Here is a 19,921-nt window from a genome sequence, read left to right as displayed (position 1 = left end):
CATACATGCGACGTTGACCCCTTATATCCTCTAACAACTGTCATGAAATAGATAAAGCTGACTAGGATGTTGTTTGATTATAAAGTGTTTTGTTGTGTTGTTGTTCCACTGCGTCAGTACACCAGAGTTTGTTATTCGTGGAGAGATAGTTTGTGACTTAAATGTACTGGACTACTTCACATAACGAGCAAACTGTGATAACTTATATTATCGACTGTTCCTTGTATAAGTAAATGAAGTAAACATCTATAAAGGATAGGTCCGAAGACATTTTGATGCATCACAAAACCAAAGTCATATATTTCCTGTGGGGAGAAATGACAAATTCCAAACATAAATCAGACACAGCGGATGAAATACTATAAATGAATAGAAATATTACTTGTGTTGGTGCGCCGTAAAACCCAAATAAATAAATAAACCATTGTGTTCTATGATCTTTATTTTTACATTGATTATCTATATGAATTATGTATTCCAAACGAAAAACGACCACGAGAACACAACATATTGAGAAATATTGATTCTAATTTCAATCGAGTTGCATTGCGAAATATCTCTTTCCCTTGAATTACATATACTCGCAATGCACGTTAAAGGGATATTTTTGTTTGTTTGATTGTTTCTGTTAGTGTTGTTGTTTCAAGAAACATATTTATCATTATTTATTTATTCATTTTAACAAGGAGAATAAAAGTAAACAGAAGAAGGATGTTTAAAATAGACACATAAATAGTGTTCAGGCCTCCATAACAAGGCTTACAAGGCATATAAGGACAAGACTGAAATTAATGACCGTGTAATTTGACAAACCGCAAGGGCAGTAACACTTTGCAAAACAGACAAATCTTCGTTCCTGATATACCTCCCTTAAAGTAAGGGAACTAAAACACACGTGACGTCGTCCCTGCTGAAGGAATAAACGACAGTTTTATCCCTTTGATGGTAGAGGAAAAACGTTGGAGTGATTTCCCCTCGCAAAACTAAGATGGCAGGGCTCATATAGGAACTGATATTTCTTCAAGCTCTTGTCACTCAGACGATTCTAGTGAGTTTGATGTATTCATGGATTTAAAGAAACCGAACCGGAAGTGATCTGTAATCGGTCACATGAATATATACAGCACCTGATATAAATTACAGGAAGTATGAAACTCTTTTTGACATTTTCGCATTCGTTGAAATCAAAATCGACACTCATTTAATCGCATGAAATATAAATAATCTGCTAATATCTACTCATTGTGTTCTGCCCCATGTGGTTCTGGGACGATCTTCTTTCAGTACAAGAATACAATCTGGATAGACGTGATCGGAGGAGGAATACGGACAAAACTAGTGCGTGCAGATTTTTCCATCAGGCGAAGAACAGACCTTGAATGCCAAAACATTGAAACAATATGTTATGAAGTCACGTTAGACAAACGTAAGTGAGGAATTCTATGCCAGTGCAAGCCACCCTCAATGTCCGTTGCACTTTTTGAAAATGAAATGTCTTCGATACTACAAAAGAATGTATATATATTTTAAGCATTGCCATATTATTGTACTTGGAAATTTTAAGTTTGAAAAGAAAAACACTTTAAAAAAAAAACGTTTCGCCGTTCTCCATTTTCGCTTCTATATTTACTTGTATACTAATTATTTCAGGATTATCGTTCTCTGTTGTTGCTTGATCAAGCGATACTCTTAACATTCTCCCTGCACACATATGCGCTTCCAGAGGTACAGGTATCAAATAGCTCTCCAAAGTCTATATTTACATCAGAGTAGAAGTAAAGTAGTTGTAAAGGATGAAGACTGCCATACTTGTTTTCATTTCCGGCTGATGTCCATCGGCAGATTTCAGTTTTCAATGTCTCACTTTTCTTTCTTGTCATATGACGGATGCAGGAGGTTGACACTGTTGCTAAACTTGTAATTGAAATAGATATGTTGATTAATTGAAAATTTCTTGCCATTTCGATTCTTTCCAAACTTTCAATACTGTTAAGATCATACATCTCATAGTCACCATCTTTGTTTTTACAATATGATTCCTGTTTTCCATTGTACTCAAGTTCCGCCAAAAGCGCTAAAACAATATTTCTTGAGTCTGTTATTATAGGAAGAATCCACGTCATATGCCACTGCCTCCGATGTACGTCTATGCATATTTTCGTGGCCTGCAGGGAGAGCTATACAACGTAAATATGAAGCTCTGTGTGTGAACTTTGTCGCCTTAATAAATTTCCAACTCACTGGACGTCCATTGCTAGGATCTGTGTTGATATGATATATGGCCTTCCTTCTACAGTGTTTTATATACCTTTATAAAAGGTGTTAATATTCTGGGTTTAAAAAGAGAGAGAAGATAATTTGTTTAATGAATCTGTGACATGTGATTAGCAGAAAAAGATCTTTTGTATCGAATCGATAAGCAAAAACTAAAGAGTGGTGATATATTTCCCGTGTAAATCACTTGTTTTCCTTAATCGTAGCGGAGGCTATGCCAGACTTGTATGGACAGAGACTTGACGTTCTTATAACAATAACTCTAAATTTGACTAGTTGTTCAGAACATACGTCCTAATGTTGTAATAGATATATTCTATTGTTATACCTTTTATTTGCTTGTTTTTGTAAGGTTTGAAGTCATATCAACACCACTGTAGGTCATATGGTAACTCCAGTTTCATATGAACAGTATTTTCATTCTTGATTTACAAGAAAAGTCTTACATTTTACAATCTAATAAGGATAATTAACATGTTTAACACTGATCAAGGGTAAAAAGTCTCCTAATGCCCAACGTAATATTAAAGTCTTTAAAAATCTATACGATATGGAGGACACATCTAATACTAAATAACTTATTTATCATTCATAGTCTTTCGGATTCAAGTGTAGTTCCGTGCATGATATTATCACTGCTTTGAAACAATAGTGAAAACAAAAAATAAATATCCGTTTTTCACTTAAGTAATGACCCATGCAATAGTGACTTAAATTTTTCCAAGGAGCGGGGGGGGGGGGGGGGGGGGGGGGGTGGGGGGGGGGGGGGCGTAGGTTCAAGCCCCACTGGGACCAAATTTTGTTTCCTTATATACCTTTTTTCTTAGTAAGTTTTCCCTTTTTTCAAGTCTTATTATCGATTTATTGTACAAAAATGAAAACGTTTCATTTGATAAGTGATTTCTTGCTGTTCATAATGAATTTACCTCTGAAACAGAAGAGGGCAGAGTTAGAATCTTTAAACATACTGAGTGTCATGAAGTAAAAGTTCTCTGGTTTGCCTTTACTCTTTAGATTACATATTATGGAAGAAATGTAGGTAGGTTTTACTTCTGTCCGAAGGTTATTTTTGAATGAAATGAACAAAATCTGAAACAGTCCCACAGGACTCGGCCTTAATTTTTCAATGTTGGAGTTAGAATTCTGTCTAATTAAATCCTTTTACTTGAGGCACCCTAGAAAAAATTATATTTACAGTTTTATTTTGTGTTTTATAATTGTTTACCAATAGTTTGACGTTTCTTTTATCAAAATTAATGGTATTAGGAATTATCTGCAAACGTTTTGGACAGTGGCCATCACTTTGAAATTTGTCTCTACTTTAGCTTGAGGAAATATCGTGAATTATACAAAATTTATGAAAACCGGTACGGTAAAAGGTGTTAAAGTTTTGCATACTAGTCTCTCACTGAATACAGTATATTGCTGTAACATTGTTTTGAACATTTGAAATATTCACCATTAGGTTGGTCATACCTTAAACATGAAATAAAACCGTTTTATAAATTAGATTAGATAGCCCTAATTTCATTAAATAATTGTTTGTAAGATGTTGTTTTTATTTCGATGAAAACTGTCGAAAAAGAAAACAAGTCCTACACAAACAGTAATGAGTTTCTGTTTTTCGTTACATTTAAAAATGACAGATTTAATGAATATGGTTAGACTGTTATTAGGCCACATTTATAAGGTATCAATATGTATTTATTATGCCAATGTATGACTTATTATTAAACAAAAGTGCCAGACTGTCACAAAATACGCCCGTCTAAATATTCAGTTACGTATCACAAAGGTAATATTGTTGATAGTGTATGCCTTGTTAACCCCCAAAAAGAGTAAGAAGGAACCAAGGTATTTGTGAGGTTCCATGTTACATGTTGCTACTTCCTTTTACACTTCAAATGAGCAACAATAGTTTCTGTTTGTTTGTTTTGGGTTTAATGCCGTTTTTCAGCAGTTAACCTAACCAGTGTTCTTGGATTCTGTACCAGTACAAACCTGTTCTCCGCAAGTAACTGCCAACTTCCCCACATGAATCAGAGGTGGAGGACTAATGATTTCAGACACAATGTCGTTTATCCAATAGTCACGGAGAACATACGCCCCGCCCGAGGATCGAACTCACGACCCCGCGATCCGTAGACCAACGGTCTTACCTACTGAACTAAGTGGGAGGGCTGAGCAACAATAGACACAAATTTTCAACAACGTGGGAATAACAAGAAAGCAGGCGAGGAAAGCGGCGTAGAAGCTAATCTTACAGTTGTGTTATGTAGTGGCAGAGAAACGTCGGAAGAAATGGGCGTTGGTGGTTGAAGGGAAGTGCGTGTTAATCGAAGTGCCTGATATACCAATGGTGGTGCCCGAAAGAGTAAGGAGTGGCGGCAGAACCAACTGGGCTAAGCGTTTCTCCGGAGATGCCATCAGCTGGTACAACAGAGCCTGCGGAGACTTCAATGGGACAAAACCCTCATCCCATCAGCCCCAACTTTTGGAGGTTATTTACGGTAATTATGCCTATTGCAATAATTGACAGATTTTGCAGCGACCAAGTCCCTCTTATGAGCGTCCATACAGATTTGGGGTGTCATGTTGCGGAACATATTAAGAACAAGATAATTGCTGGCCACTATGTAGATCTTGGATCGCTTTCAGAAACGCATCCAGGGGAGGTAGAATTGCGAACCCTTAAGGTGGGTATTTTGGTCAGCTGGTTGCTAAGCCCGTATAAAAATAAGATTAATCATATTGAAATTTGATCAGATGCATTTCTATTTTCTTGAATTTTCATTCCCATAGGACGCAAACTTTTTTAATGTATATGAATATTATATGATTAGCTGTTAAACGTCATACTGCTTTAGGTTTAAAAAGTTGTGATCTGCAATAAAGGTTTCAATTGGCATCGTATGAAGAAAGGCTTTTAATTCCACGAAAGAAGTGGTAAATATGCGAGAATCTATTTATTTTGATGTGTCGGGGTTGTGGGGTAAATTCACGAGATACATAAATATTGTTAAATATCTGAGGAATCTTCTATCGTAATAGTTCATGAATTAGTCATATGTTGGCTGAATGAATTTTTTTGTTTCATGTAAAATGAATAAAAAATACTTTAATATTCTAACTGACATTTCCTTTGCTGGAATTGATTACGAACTTTGACTGTTGTTTGTAATGGATATCTGCAACGTTGTTAGAAGCAATATAAGCTTTAAGTTAAGTGATTTAATTATTTACTGTGTCTGAAAATGTAATGTATACATAAACATGCTTGCATTAATTGTAACTGCTCTCAGCTCTTTTAATAGGATACAAAGTTAAGGATTTACTGCAGCCCGGCAAGTCAGGGCCTCTGCTACCCAGGGTCAACATATGGCCGGGCCTCGCTACTGTACAGATGTCCGTTCGAGGAAAATTTAACAAAACTGTTACTTAGATTTAGGCAAATGTCAAATAAATATTGATTTGTTGATTTCGTTTTTAGAAAGGTATCCAAATAGGCTGGATGATGAATTGTTAAAAGATTTTTTAAAATGGTTTTTGGCTTGGTTTGTTGGGAATAAGGTTGAGGTTTGTACAGTTAATCTGAAATCTGCACGTTGTCATCCATGTTAAAAGATATGTAGATTTGCTGATCAATTTGGAGATCCACCCATTAAAAATCTCAGAATCACACCCGTTGGCTTAATCTCAAAGGTTGCTGGGGGTTGGCGACTTATAACTCAATCATCTTACCCAGAATGGGAGAAGTGTAAATGGTGGTACTAGTGATTAAATTAGCGAAGTTAATTATACATCGATTGATAGTGTGGCAGATATGATTTTCTGATTTCCCCTGATGATTTTTGTTTACTGGGTTTGAAAGAAAATTATGAAAATATTTATATTGATAAATTTTTGCCGATGGGGTGAAAAATAATATGTTCTTTGTTTGAAAAGTTTTAATCATTGTTACAATTGATAGTTATGTACTTTGCAAAAAGAAAGACTAACTGAAAATCACTTTTCGGACGATTTTATCTTTGCGAGCGCTCGCACAACAAATTATTGTAGAGAGATTGTTTCCTCATTTTCGTCAGTGTATAGACGACAACTGCTGCAGCTATGGCAGGCTATCTTTGTTTACTTGTTTACGCAATAAAGAGAGCTGGTCGACTGAATCTTAACATGAAGTCGGAAGCGTTGTGGTGGCAAGGATACGGTGGTTTATCATTATTAGATATAACAGGTAAATTGAAAACCTTAAAGAAATTTGCAGAAGTGCCAGATATTATTTTATTATATTGTAGTGTTATGACCTATGTCGTATTCTACATTAAAGCATTCAAAATCAAATACAAATGTACTAGACATGATAATAAGGTTTAGTGTAGGTAAGGATTTTTTTGTCTGACAATCATTATTCAGTTTATGTATTAAATATCCTGATTTGAGGGAGGTAACCCCAGCTTTATATGCAGAAGATAGTATCCATTTATATTTACCTGACAATTGTTTGTTTTAAGCGCAACTATTGTCTGCATCGCAAGGTAATAAGGTTTGTTATGATTAGACAATCATGTTGCCTTGTGCTGGTTCAAATACTCATCAAGCAATATGCTGGTGGATATTCGCTGTATCAAAAGTATGTTTACTTTTTCTTGGCAATAGCTAATATCGTGTTCCCAGATATATATGTGATCATTGTTGTTACCATTGAGCAGGCACCGAAATCCCAACATAAGTCTTTTATTCTTTTGATTTAGATCTCTTTGACAGCGAAAGTAAAATAGTATTTTATCTGAAATTCATGTTTGGTCAAGGCCTTTTGTATAGCTTGGTCACTAATTTCCTTTGTCATCAAAATGGGAAGTAGTTCTGCTGATAAATTTTAATTCTTTTGGGGCAATCTATTAAGTTGGCCTTTTGGGGCATTTATTTCATTTAGCTTTTTATTTAGTCTTTTAGGGCTTGCCTTTAAAGGATTGCTTTAAGGTCGCTCTAAACAACAATTTGTTTGGTGACTGCTTGACCTAGTGGGGTCAACCTGATGAGTACGGGAATCATACCCAAAACTATCCAAATCTAAGAAATAAGCTAATATACTCTTGACTTGTCAATCAAACCGAGCCTGTAACATTTTCATTTACATCGTGTTGGCAACCTGTGGTTTTCCACATTTTCTGTTTTATATGAAAAAAAAATGTATTAAACAAACAAAATGCTTGCTTTAATCTATATAGGTCGACTGTATGTAAAACAACGAAGTATCCCGGATGAAAGCACACTTAATAAAATAATTATGGCTCACAATATATATTCAAATGTCAATTTTATTTGAACTGAAGCGAATACAACGATATTATCCTACTTTCAGTCGGATGTTGCTGTTTAATAATTGGTTGAACTCGATTCTCCCCAGAAATATACAAATTTTCCCAATTTGCTCATTTTTGAAACTGAGGAGTTTCCATGATTGATGGGGTTATATCTTGACTTTGGGTGAATGAAAATTGTTCGTATTTGTAAATTGTGTGAATATGAATACTTTCTTAGTAGTAAAGTAATTGTTTGTGCGAAGTCAATCTAACCTCATTTGACCTTTTGACCCTCGGTCCGAACTGACCAATGCCGGCCAATTTAAAAAATAAGAAAAAAACAGGTTTTCAGGTTGCTTTAACTTGACAAAACCTTACCAGTTAACAAAAATGAGAACAAAATCTAAAATATATTAAAAATAATTAACTATAAAATGTACCTCCTGTAATATTACTTCCGAATTTCTTATTTATATACTAACTATTATACCGCAGTTAAACAGACGATTCATTATCACATTCCTTTGATCAGCTGTTATTTGCAATAATCAATAAAGCGGCACCGGTGCATTAAACCAATATTTGTTTAAAGTTGTTGATATTGATAAACTTGAAAATGACACCGGTGTTGATAAATAGTTTTTGTTGAAACAGTTTATTGAGAATTACGCTGTAATTCATGAAGAAATGTTTAAAAACATTAAACGTATAGATTATATCTTTGTAATTTGATGACGCAAAGCGTTTACAAATGGTATTATAAGTTAAACAGACGATTTATTGCATTCCTTTTAAGATAAACATTTATGTCGGTTTTTTTGAAACATCTGATTGAGAATTACGCTGTAATCCATTTGCACTTAATGACCTTAGTATAGAACGTTTCGCAGACGACATATGTGTCAGTTTTTGTTGAAACAGTTTATTGAGAATTACGCTGTAATTCATGAAGGAATGTTAAAACCATTAAACGTATAGATTATAGCTTTGTAATTTGGTGACACACGGTGTGTTTACAATCAATATTATAAGTTAAACAGACGATTTATTGCATTCCTTTTAAGATAAACATATATCGAGGAGTTGTTTATACAACATATTTGATCTTATTTTGAATTAGTAAGTATATTATCAGGGTACACATAGTAATTAAAACTTTTAATTAATCTTTTAATTAAACCTTTAATCCAAAAGTCTGTTTCTATCATAGGATACAGGTTCATCCGATATGTAGAATTTGATGTAACTATCCGCCAAAAGCGAAAATGTTACTTCTGTAGATTTTGAATCGTCATAAGGATGAATATCAAACATTGTTCCTTGTTTTAGATAAATTTTAATTTTTTTCTTATACATAGATATTAACTGATCAGTGTCAAAGTCCTCGGCTGTGATATTTACATTATCAGATGTATTCAATAAAAGAAAAGTTGGAATAATACTCAACCACCTAAATATAAAATGTGATATTGGGCTTTTAATCGGTTTATCCGGTTCACCTATAGGTCTGGCCCCCGTTAATAAAATATTAATATCTATTATATAAATTCCAGGTTTTTCGACTATAAACACACCCTTCAAAAGCACATCTTGTGCAATTAATTTATATTCTTGGTTTGTTTTTATAAAATCTTTATAATCTACAATAATTCCAGGTCTAAACTGAAATGTATTTAAATAGTTCAGACCGGTCATATTTTCATATGTTGAATATATCCAGGCACCACCACGGTTAAAATACTTTTTCATTTTTACATAATCATAAAAACTTTTATTATAGTATTCAAAGAGAAACACTTCATGTCTCACTTTTTCTATTTCTTTTTCCAATTCTTCTTTTATTTTTTTGTCTTTCTTTTTAAGTTTAAGAATTATTTCAGCTAAATCATCAACTCGTTTTGTTGTAGCAACTTCAGAAGCAGATAAATTGTCAACAACGCCTTTTGTTCTAGCTAATTGTGTTTCTTGTTTTAAGAAAACATTTTTTACTTTTGTAATTTCTTCAGCATTAGTGGTAATTTCTTCGACATTAGTGGTTATTGCTTTAGTATTAGCAGTAATGACTTGGGTATTAGCAGCGATTGATTCTCCTTGTTTAGCTGATATTTCAACTACAGAGTCTAAATCATTTATTATTTTTTTAATTTGATCATTAATTATCTTAATTGCTTCAGTATTAGCAGTAATTAACTCCCCTTGTTTAACTGATTTTTCAACTACAAAGTCCAGTTCATTTTTATGTTCTTCAACTTTAGCATTAAATTCATTAATATCATCTTGTAATTTTTTGTAATATTACTTAAGTCTGCATACTTTAAATTATGACGGTTGTCAACAATACTAATCCAATTTCGAATTTGTTTTTTAAAGTCATCTATTTTAGAATTAATTTCTTTTTTAAAGTCATCTAATGCTGTGTCATGATCATCACCTCTTTGTGAAGCTGCCTTTTCCAAATCAGATTTGTATTCTGCAAATTTATTTGAAAATAATTCTAATAAATCTTTATGCTTATTTTCAGTTTCAGTATTTAGTTTATTTATTTCTGTTCTGATTTCTAACTGATACATATTTTGTAACTTTTTCTCAGCTTCAATAATCTTGTCTTTTAGTTCTTCATGTTTAATCATACTATCTTTTAATTCTTGAATTTGGGTGAATAAAATGTTTAAATTAACTCGAAATACTTCTTTTATGTTGTCATCTGTCAAATCAGATTTCTCTTCAAGTTCTTTAATAGAATCAACCATAGCTTTCATTTCTTCTTCAATTTTACCTTGTAATTGATTAATTAATAATGAATTCTTTTTAAAATCTTTTGTTAATTCTTCAATATTCTTTACTTCTTCTTCTAATGTCTGTTTTATAGATTTGATATCTTCAAGATTATAATCATCTATTACACTTTGAACTTTTTTAAACATAAATCGTCTTGAAACTACATCGGTGGATTTATCTGGATTTCCTAGGTTGATTATTTTATTACCTCCCATATCTAATGCTCTGTTCATTGTGTTATCAAGTTCCTTATTTCTGTGAAGATATGATTCCATGTCCTTTCTAAGCTTTTTGAATTGTTTTTTAGTAGCATAATCACTTAAATCAATATCAAATTTAACTTTACTTATACTTTCAGGTTCACTTATTTGTTTTACATCATTAAAAACTCCCATTATATAATTATTATATATTACCAGTAAAGTTTTTTCTTAAAAACTTCCTTGGTTTGTCAATATATAAGAAATCATATTTTTGATTTGTTGCATTAGCAAAAGTATCACGATCTATATTTTGTTCATCGCAAATCCTATTATTTTCCATTTTACCTGGACTTTCAAATAAAATATAATGTGAACAGTTAATTCGAATATCTTTTGGTGTTTTATAGTAAGACTGACTTAAATAAATAACACAACAGTTTTTGTGACGTCCTTGAATAAAGTATTTTGTTATTTCATTTTGAACTTTTTTATCTTCACATACAAAATCATCAAATATTACTACTTTTTGTTTTTCTGATTCAAGATTCTCACAAGGTTCAATTTGGTTGGGATCAGCTGAATATTCAAGTATTTCATTTGGATCTAATTTAATCTTTTTTGCAATTTGATTTAAGTTGTTAATTAAATCTTGGTATTTAGATTGTTCTAAGTTTTTAGCATACAAGTATAATTTATCATAATATATAAGAGGTTTTCGAAGTATATGCATTAATGTATTTGTTTTTCCAGATCCAGAAGATCCACATATTAACATTCTAAAACATGAATCTGGCATAAAAGGATAACGTTGTTTAAAGTTATTGGATTTATCACTTTTTGTATCATAATTTGGAATTTCCATTTATATAATATTACATTATTTTACATTATCTTACATTATTATATATAAATGCAATCGAAACTTAATGAAATAAGAATAAGAAAAAAATTAGTCGGGCAAAAGATGAGAGATCTTAGAGAAGAAATAATGAGAGAAAAAATAAGAAAAGCTACAAATCGGGATATGTACACTGAAATTTATAAACCAATTACTGAAAAAATAGAAAGTCAAAAAGAACAATTATCAAGTCAGTTAAAAGCATTACCTGGAATAAAACAACAATTAGCGTTACTAGGTGATGAAATGAAAGACATACAAACATACCAGGGTGTACCACAGCTATTCCAAGAACCAATACGATTATTACCACCAAAACCGGCTCCCTATACACCAACACCAATAGATTGGGGAGATGAACCAGCTGGATGGGTTCCTCAAGATGAACTTAAAAGATTAGAAGATTATGGAAGAGAAAAGATGGGAATAACTGAAGAATCAGAAGAATTTCCTGAAATTGTTGGGACAAGACCGAAAGCAAAGGAAATACCTACAGTAGATTTAGATGCTTCTCTAGATAGTAATGTTATAGAAGAATATGGATATTCCAAACCGTCTGAATTGTTTGACCTTTTAACTCCAGATAAATCTAATCCAGGTAAAATAAATAAAGTCGTACTTGAATTTACAATAGATGATGTTACTAAAAATATTAGAAGATTAAATGGTCCAATAACTAGCAAATTAAAATCGAAAGATCCAAATAAGCAAAAAGAAGCAAAAGAATTAAAACGTGATCAAGACGAACTGATAAAGTACAAAGGCCGGTTAAATAATATTCTTGATATGGCTTCTACATATAAGGGACAAGGAATAAAACATCATAACCCATATAAAGTTTTACCAAATGGGCAATATGGTAATTTAATTATTAACTTAAATAAACTTTATAGTCAAAACAAATTAATTGCTAAGGATAGAATAACTGGAAAAGAAGTCATTAACACTAAAGTTGATGATGATTTAATTGATTTGATTAATAAAAGATATAACAATAAGAAAAAGCATTCAATTCATTCAATAAAAATATTTAAAGAATTAACAGAAAAGTCAGGATTACCTATCAATAAAAGATCTATGAAATTTAAAAAAGTAATTAGGGGACAAGGTTATGACGTTTGTCCATGTAATCCAAAAGAATTGGTTAATGACTTGGAGTTAATTTGTGGTTCAATTGATGCTGGAAATAATAATGAAGAACTAAAAAATGAAGGTATTAGAATAATTGATGAACTATTAAAAATGAATTCTCTTTTACCAGAACAACATGAATAAAAATTATTTTTCTTGAATTTAGTTTTTAGTTAAAGTTTTAAAACTTTAGTTTTTAATTATATATAAATGGAACAAAAAATAGTATTAAGTTCTGAAACAGTTAAAGATAATAAAAATACTCCGAGTGATTTTACAATTAGATTTAGTCGTTCTTTAATTTTAGATAAAAATAAAACTTATGTTGTTGGTTTGGATAGTATTAACACTATGACCTACTCTTGGCATAATATTAGTGATGAATATGACAATAAAAGAATTCGTTATCATAATGGTAAAGATTGGAAAGATATTATATTTACAAATGGTTCTTACAGTTACACAGATATTAATAATTATATTAGGGAAACATTAATAAGTAATGATGATTATGAATTTGATAAATCAGAAATTGCTCCAATAAGTTTGGAATTTGATTTAAGTAGTTTTAAGATTTTGATTTCAATTACAGATAATTTTAAGTTGGATTTGGAAATATCAAATTTTCATACATTGCTTGGATTTGAGAAAAAAAAATTAGACAAAACTGAATGGGGAACTAAAACACCAAATATAACTAACTCTGTGGATACAATTTATATTCATTGTGATCTTATTGATAATTCACTTGTTGATGGTAATTTCAGTGATATTATCTATGCTTTCAGTACTGCAGATTTAACAAGAGCTTATCCATTTACAAAAGAACCACAAAGAGTTGGATATTCTGAAATTAATAAATATATTATAAATTCAATTAGAATATATATTACAGATGTATTTGGTAGAATAATTAATTTTAATGAGGTTGAAACAAGTTTTACACTAATTTTAAAAGAAATTTGAAATTATAAATTTTAGTTTTATATAATGTACAAGAAAGTTTATGACAAAAATAAAGGAATATTTATTTATGTTGATGCTCACACAGGAGAAGAAATCATACACGGAACAGGTATCTTTGACACTTTAACGAAATTGCTTTCAAGTTCAGCCGCATCTTCAATTAGCACAGCTGGAAAAAAAGCTTTGGAAACAGCAGGAAAAGCAGCACTTGAAAGTGGAACAAAAAAGGTTGGAACAGAAGTTGGAAATTTAGCTGCTAATAAAATTATTGAAAAACTTAAAAAGAAACCTGCTCCGGCAGTTGGTAATTTAATTGCTAAGGAATTACAAGAAAAGAATAATAATAGTAAAAATAGTAAGGAGGAGGAGGATATTCATATGAGAATAAATAGAATATTGTCAGGATCTGGGACTTTAGCTCGTGCTGGAACTTCAGCTCAACAAAAACGTATTAACAGATTAATTTATAAAAAATAAAATAAAAACTAAAATAAAAAATAAAATAATATATAATATATACATGTTTAGAACAAAAGAATATTGTGAAAGATATGAATTAACTCCTATTCAATTAGATACAGCTTTAATATCTGTCCTGGGAAATAATGTTAAGCAACAAAAAAAAAACGGATATCACTTTACAATTAATGATAGAAGTTCATATTTTGATTGGTTTAATGGTTATTTTGAAGTAAGTTTTAAAGTAAATAAGCTTGCTAATGGTAATAATTACGGTGATGGAGATCAAATTGCTTTAATTAATAATGCAGCTTCATTAATTGATCAGTTAGTGGTTAAACAAAATGGAAAAATTGTTTATGATTGTAATAATTTATACAAAGTAATAAATGTAAAGAGTTTAGTTGAACTATCTGAAGATTATGTAAAATCAACTGGAACAAATGAATTTATCTATTTAGATACTACTGATACTGCTGCTGCTGATAATAATTCGGGTTTTGCTTCTAGGAAGTTATTAATCCAAGATGGTAATGAGGTAAATGCTAAAATTCCATTAAATAATTATTCATTTTTTCAGGGTTTAGAAACTAATATTTTACCTCCAAGTCAAATTCAAATAACACTGCAGCTGACAGATGATGATGAATTAATTTTTAGAGCTAATGCTGCTGATCCTGGTAGGGTAATTGTAACTAAATTAATTTTGTGGGTTCCACGTTTGGTTTTTAATGAATTTGGGTTTGATTTAATTACTACTGAAAGATATAAAAAAGCAAGATGGTCATACCTTAGGGAAATGATGACGCAATCAACTGATACACGACAGACGGACATAACTTTTAGAATAACAGCTGGTATAACAAAACCACAACATGTATTTGTTTATTTACAACGACCTGACAAAAGTAATGCACAAAGACAGAATCCACATTTATTAGATACATTTAAAGTTGATGCAGCAGTTGATAATACTTGTATTTTGAGCTCTTGTCGTCTTGAAGTTGGTAATGGTGTTTTTTATCCAGAAACAGAATACACAAGTATATCAAGAATATATGATGATGTAATTAATTATTATTATAAACAAAATAATAAGACTACTGGAAGTCTCTTAAATAGATCAAATTTTCAAAGTTTGTTTGGATTTGTTCATTTTAACTTGGAATATAAAAAGGAAGTAACTACAGAAGATCCTAAACACATTACATTAACAGCTAAATTAAATGTTCGGCCGGCAGCACATGTCCGTGTTTACGCAATTGTATTATATGAGGAAACAGTTGAAATAAATACTATTGGAAATGAACTTGTTATTGTTTAAATAAAATAAATATAAATTAAAATAAATATAAAGTATATAATGTCATCAAATTATATTGAATATAAAATTAACCTTACAGATGGACAAAAGAAAAATTTAGCCCGAGCCTACAACAACAAAACTCCATATAATTTTAGATTAAAACATGAACAATTACGTGGAAACTTCCCTTTACTTTTAACAAAAACACAAATTAATCAAATTAAAAAAGCTGTTGCAAATAAGAAGGGATTAGAAATTACAATTTCAAAAAAACAAATGTCCAGTCAAGGTCAAAATGGTGGATTTTTAGGAGCTTTGGCTGGTTTGTTAGGAAAAACAATTCTTCCAATGGCAGCAAAAATAGCTCCAAAAATATTAGCCCCTCTAGGCATTGGTGCTTTGTCTGGGCTAGCCAGTACTGGTGTTAGTAAAATACTTGGAAATGGTATTATTTCAGTAGCTAATGATAAGAGAAATATAATATCACCATATCTTACACCTAATCAAAGAAAGCAACTAGTAGGATCTGGAGTGATTAAATTAACACAAAAACAAAAACAAGACGGTGGGTTTTTAGGTATGTTGGCTGCTAGTCTAGGGATACCTTTGATTACATCTTTGTTGAGTGGAAAAGGACTACAGATTGATTCACAACGGAGACCTTACAGACGAATTCCTATAGTAAAAAAAAAATAAAATTTATAAACAAACCTATTTCTAACTTTGAAATTGAACAATGGGTAAAACAGTTAAAAATTAAAAACTTTAGGGGTGTATTTAGTAGAAATAATTTATTAAAATTAAAAGAAAAGGACGAGTGTGGAATTATAAATTTGGATGACTCTGTTGGTCCTGGAACACATTGGGTTTGTTATATTGGTAAAATATACTTCGATCCATTTGGACTTCCTCCGCCGAAAGAAGTAATTAAGTATATACCAAATGTAAAATACAACAATGTTCAATATCAAGACAAAACAAGTACACTTTGCGGATATTATTGTTTATTTTTCATTAAAATGTTACAAGATAAAGTAATATTGTATGATTTATTGTATAAAATACTAAAAATTAATAATCAAAGAGTAAATGAACAAACTATTATAAATTATTTTAACTAAAAAGGACATTTATTTAACTGGAATAATTAATATAATGGGAATATTCAATAATATAAATGAAAAAGTAAATAAAATAGAAAGATGGACGTCGACACAAATTAAAAGAAAACCTCCGTTGTTTTTAACAAGTTATACCCAAGATACCGATGGTGGATTATTTCAATGGAAAACTGTAAATGCTAGTCCTGGTTTAGTTCAAAATGGTAATAATGTAAGAATTAATTTTAATTGCATTTTAATTATTCTTGTTGATGCAATTAAATTAGATAAAGGAGAAGCTAAATTACAATTAAAAAATAAAGAAAATGTAATTCTTCAAAGTTACAATGCAAAAAATAACAGAAAAAATGAATCTATTTCTATTAATTATGCAAATGAATTTAAAATAAATGATGTTATTTATATTAATTCCTTAAACGTTATGAATATTCAGTTAACAATTTATGGTTCTATAATTTAATAAAAACTTTAATAAAAACTTTAATAAAAACTTTAATAAAAACTTTAATTAATTTAAGAATAAGCTAATGTATCAATACCATTATCAAGAATATATCTTTTATCGTCATAACATGATAAAGATGTTTTATTTATAACATAACTGGAAAGATTGTGTTTATCAGAACGAATAACTTTAAAGGTGTGATTACTTTGGGTTGAATTAAACAAAGTATCTTTGTAATTTTTATGAACTATTGTTTTCTTAACAACAAGTTTTTTAATTCCTTTACATTTTTTAACATTAACTTCGTTTTCTAATAAATATGAATACATTTTACTTCTTAATCCGACAAATTCAACAATGGGAATGCCGGCAGCTTCATCTTTAAATTTTCCAATTACTTTTTTATTATTATCGAAATAAAATTTTGAGTTGTTATCGTAATCACTATTATCAAATAAATCTTTGTCCTTATAAAAATCCTCATATGCATCTTTGGTTTTAATTTCATAACATAATGAATCAGTGTCAGTAAACAATAATTTACAATTACTCTCGTACTTTTCCTTAATGTAATTATAATGAAAATCATACATTAAATATTTTGATAAATCTAGAATGCACATTCCAACATAACAAGGTCTGTTTAATAACAAACTTTCTTTTATTCTATGAATACCAAAAAGGTTAGAGTTAAACATCGTTGAACTAACAAATGAAGGTTTGGCTATGTATTTTAATAAAATATTTTCATCATGTGTTAATTTAATATTAACCCTCTTGCGTAAATTCTCCATCGTCTTACCGAATACAGAGTTGTTCATTAACTTAAAAAAGTCCTTTTCAAATGAATTTTTTGCTTTAGATCTTTTTTGAGTATTAAAATCAATATACTTTTTTAACCAAGGACTTTCGTCAAAAGTTAATATTTTATGTATTTTTGTTACTTTTAACCCTAATTGTGTATATAGTTCAAGATTTTTATAATGAACTACATAATTTTGTTTTTTCATTAAAGTTGGAACTAACTTCTTTACATTACTTTTTCCTATTTCAAATTCTGTTTTAATATTTTTACTATAATCAGAAAGCCATTGATCTGGTATAATAATTTTTTCAGGAGCTAAAGGATAATCGTTGTGGGTTTTATGTAATTCTTTTGGATATTCAAGATCACATTCAACTATAAAGTTAGTTTTACCTTTTGCAATTAATTTCTTAAATTGTTTTTCGGATATAAATTTAAAGTTTCCAGAGGGCAAAGGTTGACACATAGCCCAACCGTAAAGGTTATTGGCATCGAGGTACATAATGTATTTGCTTTCTTCTTTTGAATTATAATCTTTCATATATTTATTGTTTGCTTTACTGTATCTGTTTGAAATATAACTTATTCCTCCTCTCAGTCCCTTTTCAATAAAAAGATACATATCAATATCAGTTATTAAATCTAACTTAATTCCAGTCATTTTTAACATTGCATCCCAAGCTAAACCAGGGCTACTAAAATAATGACAAGGATCTAATTTGTAGTACTCCAAACATAATTTTCTAAAATTTTCGAATACATCAGCTAAAAGTAATACGTCAGTTTTTAAATATAGATCATGATATTCTCCCATTGTTTTAATTTTACATTTATTCCAAACATTTTTAGCATGTTCATATTCGTTGTCAGATATATGTGTTTCATTTAAAATTGAATAAAACTCTTCTTTAGAAGGTAATTTTGTTTCTTTGAATTTTTTAAATGAATCCATGTAATCATATGGATAAACACCTTTTGTCTTTAATAATTCAACATTTTCACAATCAAATTCTTGAGATAAATATTTAAATTCTGGAATATTTTTTACTAAGTTATCCAATGATTGAGACATAAACTGGAATGAATCAATAAAGACCAAGTCAGAAATCATAAATGCCATATATCTTTCCATATTGTTAGGAATAACATTGATTTCTTTTTTGAATTTCCCTATTTGTTGCATAATAAAATGACCGTCATAACCTCTTAAATTATGAAAAATAACAGGAATTTTATGTGTTAGTTTAAAATTAATATTACATTCTGAGTGAGCACTTCCTCTGAATTTTCCTGTTATATGACAATGATCACGTACTGGCACTTCACCTTCTATATATTCTTTTTCACAGATATGACAAAACTTTTGTTTTTTAAATTCACTTTCATCTTTTTTAGACATTCTCAAATCTTTGTTAAAATGTTCTTTAAATATTTCTTTACAATATTCATATTCCTCAAGCATTTTTTCAATAAACTTATAAACTGCATTAGGTCCTCTATAAATCTGGGTTGGTTTAGTATATTTATCGTCATAACAACAAACAACTTTATAGCCGTAACCACAATCTATATGATTTTGATATGGTTCAGTAAATGAAGATTCAGTTGATGGTAAAGCAGTTAAAACTTTTTTAGTTATTGATTCAAAATCAGCATAAATTACAAAAGGTACTGCTAAACCTTTATGATAATTTTTAAATTGTACTTTACTTCCCTCTTTTGGCATTTTTACACCTTGGGTACTATTAATAGCTAAACAATTTGGAATATGTTCATTTAATATTCTTTCTTGAGTAAAGTGTTGCAGACAAGATCTACAAAAATGTTTCTTGTTTGTATTTTTTGTTTTGTTATTCATTAATCTGTTAAAGTCTTTTATCCAAACATAATGTTGGACTACAGTTCTTGAGGGCTTACAGTCATCATCAGTTATTTTATCATTTATTTTATCATTTATTTTATCATTAGTAATTAGCAACATGTCACAGTGTTCTTCGTATTGATATTTTGATATGTACAATGGATAAATACTATTTTCTTCATATCCAAATATATTAAATGATATTTCATTTAAAACTTCTATTTTAGGTATTTGATTTAATGTAACAGGAAATTTAATTCCAGTATAATCAAGATCGTTTATATGTTTTTTATAATTTGAAACTCTTTCAGATTGTTTTGTTACAGGAAATTTGTAAGCTAAATGACACCATCTAAAACATTCATTATCAT

Source organism: Mercenaria mercenaria, chromosome 10, assembly GCF_021730395.1.
Source record: "Mercenaria mercenaria strain notata chromosome 10, MADL_Memer_1, whole genome shotgun sequence".
In the NCBI taxonomy this organism is placed as follows: domain Eukaryota; kingdom Metazoa; phylum Mollusca; class Bivalvia; order Venerida; family Veneridae; genus Mercenaria; species Mercenaria mercenaria.
The sequence above is the reverse complement of the archived record's forward strand: the minus strand, read 5'-3'. Positions refer to the sequence as shown.